Source organism: Salmo salar, chromosome ssa14 (assembly GCF_905237065.1).
Source record: "Salmo salar chromosome ssa14, Ssal_v3.1, whole genome shotgun sequence".
Lineage (NCBI taxonomy): Eukaryota > Metazoa > Chordata > Actinopteri > Salmoniformes > Salmonidae > Salmo > Salmo salar.
Window position 1 is genome coordinate 77,016,015 of NC_059455.1, and position 5,761 is coordinate 77,021,775.

Consider the following 5,761-nt stretch of genomic DNA (forward strand, 5'->3'; position numbering starts at 1 on the left):
TTCACTTGTTTAATATTGTTTCTGTATTGTATTCTTAAATAAGTTAAGTAAATAATGCTTCTGTTCATATGTCTGGAAGTTGAGAGTTTATTGAAAAACTCTAATTAGTTAGGTGCTTAGTAACTCAGAACTGAATGAGAAAGTGGGTGATTGTGATGGCTATTAATGAGAGGTGTAGTCAAGCCAACCATTGTGTAACTTTCGTGCACCTGCTTCTGTGTATACACAGACCAGGTGAAGGAATGCTGTTGACACTACTGTCACCTCTGTCCTGTGCTTCAAGGGAAAAGGCCCAGAGTTCTAATGGGCCTTAGGTAAACAAATTGGGTTTGCATCCCAAATGACACCCTATCTAGTGCACTGCTTTTGACCAGGGCCCATAGGGAAGAGGTTGCCATTTGGGACAGACCCCAGGGAGTTAATGAGCAACAGGGACCTCTACTGTAGATCTAGAGAATTACATCAATGCCATACTACTGCATTTACTGTCGGTCTGTTTCTCAGAGCAGCGTGTTGCCTTTTTATTTTTTATTCTCTTGGTTTGGTACTATTTTCACAACTCCAAACATGATCAAAATGGCTTTTTTCCCCAAACTTTAAGCACCTTTTCAATTGACTAAGTACAACACACAAAATCACAACTTTTTCACCAAACCTAATCAGTGTTTCATCTAGAAATACCTTTCATAATGCAATGCTCACAATTTTCACATGATTCTCATTTGTTTAAATACATTTGACCATCACTTAATCCAACCAACTAATGGTTAATCACTAAACTAACTGTTTGGTAAACCTATAGATTGGTAACTTTTGTCTACTATATATGGATTTTGAGAATACAGAAATGTGTGTAAAGTATAAACACCTAAATGACATGTAGGATACATGATAACCATACATTATGACTACTCTTGATTTCACATAGTGGTAACCACAGTTGGTCACCATATAGATGCTAAAGGGGATGTGTGAACACTTGCAATTTCTATCAACAGCTAGGGAGAGGAAGAAATGAAAGAGCTCGTGGACAAGGGGCCCATCAGAAAGGTGGGCATGGGCCCCATTAAAGAGGTCAAAGAGGTGGCCGTTGGTCCTGTCAAAGAGGTGGACATCAGAGAGAGGGAGGCAGACGGCAGGAAACTGTTGTGTCTAATGAAGTCCAGGCCATCTTCGTTGACCATGTGGTAAACAGAGGCCTTACCATGGACAAATCTGACAGATTCTCTCACCCCAATCTGAAAAGATCAACTGTCAATTTGATCATAGCATTTCACCAAGAAAAACAGTAAGTCTGCAGGATATTCACTATGCTTTACCATTATATTTATAGCAAATTACATATTGTAATGCATGTAAATTCACAAAACATGTTCCAGTATTCTTACAGTATGATATATTGACAGTATACTCTGTTCTACCCTCAGAATTGACAGGACACTCCATGTTGTTGGCTGTGGCCGTGTGCTGACCGAACGACCAGCAGGAGTGGACAGTGGTGGAAATGGTGAGGGCCAGGAATGACATACAGCTGTCTGAAATAAATCAGGCCGTTGAGGAAAACAATGACACCTTTGCCAATGTGGCATCCCTCAGCCTACCAACAATCGGACACCTTTTGAAGTGGCACCAGGTATCTATGAAACACATCGGCCAAATGCTCAAGACAGGCTTGATGCAAATGAATGCGTGCTAAGCGTTATGTTTTATTTTCATTCATTTAATTTGTTTCATTTAATTTCTTATAGTTGATTAGAGACAGTGGCAATTATATCAGGATTTGTTTTGATTTTTTGCATGAATGATTGTAGAGGATGTCTTCATTGAGCACACCTTTGATTGGTATAGATTTGTCAATTTTTTTGCATAATGTAAATGTATTGCCTAATGTGAAAACGGTGTAATCTACTGTAATCTACAGTACTGTAGCATATTACTTTCAGCACTTCTAAGGGCATTGTTTGCTATTGGATTAACTGGTAGTTAAAATGACTAAATTGAAAAGATATCAATATGTTGTGTTTTGGTGATTTAACCAGTGTTCATTACATTTCACAATAAACGTACTATATATTTTGAATCAATAGTTTTGTGGTGAGAAATGTTTGCAATCCAAATGAATGCACAATGACAGGTTTGGAATGAAAGACTGGCTAATTAGTTGAGGTTCTCAGTGAGAGTGCATGTGTGGAAGTGCATGTACCTAAACAGACAGACAGAGACAGGAAAACAAATACAGACAAACAGGTTGGGGTATGGGGATACCCAGAAATGACACACACACACACACACACACAAACAATATCTATGTCAGAGTGAAAGCTGTTCAGGCATTTACTAGACCTACATGCACCAATAAGCTGAAACCCCCAAAGAGAGTGGACTCAGGCCCTGGACGAGGTAAAAACAGTCTGAAATCAGGTTATGGCTCTATTGAATATTACAGGGGTTTTTTATTGCTTTGTAACTATTTTCACAAGTTTGTGGTACATTTTCACAACTCTAGTACAAAACCAAAACTGGTCACACTTGTAACGCATGTCCCCATACCCCAACCTGTCTGTCTGTATTTGTTTTCCTGTCTCTGTCTGTCTGTGTTTAGGTGAGCATGGAGATCCCAGCCATGCAGGGCCTGATTGACCAACAGAGAATGATGAATTATTCATGAACTAGGCCTTCCTATATCTGTAATGTGACTCTGGCCTTATATGCACTTCCACACATGCACTCTCACTGAGAACCTCAACTAATTAGCCAGCTCCAATTCTCATGAGGGTATTCAGATATAGAGGAGGCTATCATGTGTCCTGAGAAATTAGGTTAGTTGGAGTCGAGGCCTACAGTTGGATTTGGAACTTTAGATGATGGCAGACTAAAGGCGAGCGATTGGGTAAGTTCCAGACACATACTGGACATCCTGCACTGGCAAAGGAACCACATAAATATGGGCTATCTGGAACGCACCCTAAACCTGCACCAGTAAGAGCTGCCTGGCGGTGAGACAACAGCCTGAAACCCTCTACCATCATCACTGCCACCACATCACCGCAATTATTTATATATAAATTACAAACGTGATCCTTTAACCAATCAGAGCACTGTGGAAGCTCCGGAGCAACCTCCCTTTTAGGCATGTCATCTCGCATTACAGTTCACCTAGCAGCAGGATATTATGCTGGCAGCACGATGCAGACACATTTTTATTTGAATAGCCCCCCTGCAAAGACATGCTAAATCTTGGGAATGTCGATGTATTTTAGGACTCTAGTGCAGTAAAACTGTATTACACAGCATTGCAACCACCTTTGAAAAAATAAATGGATAATTTGAAGTATTTTATTTATAATATTGTATTATTTATACCAGCATTTATTTTGAAAGTTTACACAAAACTGGTATGTTGAAAACTTGTGTAGGCTATATTTAATAAATACATGTTTAATAAACGACAAACATACACTACCGTTCAAAAGTCGTTGAAAAGTTTGGGGTCACTTAGAAATGTCCTTGTTTTTGAAAGAAAAGCACTTTTTTTGCCCATTAAAATAACATCAAATTGATCAGAAATACAGTGTAGACATTGTTAATGTTGTAAATTACTATTGTAGCTGGAAACAGCTGATTTTTAAAGGAATATCTACAAAGGCATACAGAGGCCCATTATCAGCAACCATCACTCCTGTGTTCCAATGGCATGTTGTGTTAGCTAATCCAAGTTTATCATTTTAAAGGGCTAATTGATCATTAGAAAACGCTTCTGCAATTATGTTAGTGTAACCGATGTGAAATGGCTAGCTAGTTAGCGGGGTGCGCGCTAATAGCGTTTCAATCAGTGACGTCACTCGCTCTGAGACCTTGAAGTAGTTGTTTCCCTTGCTCTGCAAGGGACGGCCCTTGTGGAGCGATGGGTAACGATGCTTCGTGGGAGGCAGTTGCAGATGTGTGCAGAGGGTCCCTGGTTCGAGCCCAGGTAGGAGCGAGGAGAGGTACGGAAGCTTTACTGTTACATTAGCACAGCTGAAAACTGTTGTGCTAATTAAAGAAGCAATAAAAAAACTGGCCTTTAGACTAGTTGAGTATCTGGAGCATCAGCATTTGTGGGTTCGATTATAGGCTCAAAATGGCCAGAAACAAATAACTTTCTTCTGAAACTAGTGAGTCTATTCTTGTTCTGAAAAATGAAGGCTATTCCATGCGAGAAATTGCCAAGAAACTGAAGATCTCGTGCAATGCTGTGTACTACTCCCTTCACAGAACAGCGCAAACTGGCTCTAACTAGAATAGAAAGAGGCGTGGGAGGCCCCCGTGCACAACTAAGCAAGAGGACCAGTACATTAAAGTGTCTAGTTTGAGAAACAGACGCCTCAAGTTCTCAACTGGCAGCTTCATTAAATAGTACCCACAAAACACCAGTCTCAACGTCAACAGTGAAGAGGCGACTCCGGGATGCTGGCCTTCTAGGCAGAGTTCCTCTGTCCGGTGTCTGTTATTTTGCCTCTCTTTTCTTTTTATTGGCTTTTTCTTTGCAACTCTGCCTAGAAGGCCAGCCTCCCGGAGGTGCTTCTTCACTGTTGACGTCGAGATAATGAAGACATCAAAACTATGAAATAACACATATGGAAAAATGTAGTAACCAAAAAGTGTTAAACAAATCAAAATATATTTTATATTTGAGATTCTTCAAAGTAGCCACCCTTTGCCTTGACAGCGTTTCACACTTTTGACATTCTCTCAACGAGCTTCATGAGGTAGGCACCCAGGGGCGGAAATCCCGGGGGGGGGACACGACCCCCCCATCCTGGGAAAAATATGATTTGTCCCCCCCAATATATCACTGAAACATAACTATGTAATTTAAATAATACGCAATGAAAGCAATTGTGCTGATTATAGACACTTAATAGCGCGTTTTTAAGTTTCAAAAGATTGCAACCCCCCCACCCTTTGCCTCACAATGGTTTGATCCACTGCCAGTTCCTTAGCTTGCTACGTAACTGACTTGAGGTTAATCCAGTCAATCGCGCACACACACTAGCTGAATATTCAGAGCTAGCGCGCAAATATTAACTATTAAGCTAGTGTAACCGATGTGAAATGGCTAGTTAGTTAGCGGTGGTGCGCGCTAATAGCGTTTCAATCGGTGACGTCACTCGCTCTGAGACTTGAAGTAGGGTTTCCCCTTGCGTTGCAAGGGCCGTGGCTCTTGTGGCGCGATGGGTAACGATGCTTCGGTGGGTGTCAGTTGTTGATGTGTGCAAGGTTCCCTGGTTCGAGCCCGGGTTGGGGCGAAGAGAGGGACGGAACCTACACTGTTACACTAGCTAGTACCTATTCCATTTATGTGGCGTCGTCAAAGATGGAATCAGCATGCAGATGATGTAAGTTAGTGCTTCAAAGTCCCTGTGATAAGGTTAGCGATAAACTGAAATCCAAACTGAACAGAACTACACACTCTTCTACCATTGTCTTAAATATATTTAATGGTCTCGTTGCAAAAGCTAAATTGTCGCAAGTGAACTTTTATTTATTTATTTTATTTCACCTTTATTTAACCCGGGTAGCAAAGATTATAGCAAACACCACTGAAACTGAATTGGTGCTCGCTAGCTTTGCAAATTCAGCTATTGTTAGAAGCCAGCCAATATGAAACAAACTATTAAAATTACAAAAGGTTGCAGCATATGTTGTGTAAATGGTGAAATCATACAGCTGTCAACTCTTGTCATTTTAATCCGTTTCACATTTGCTAGCTACCTTTTAG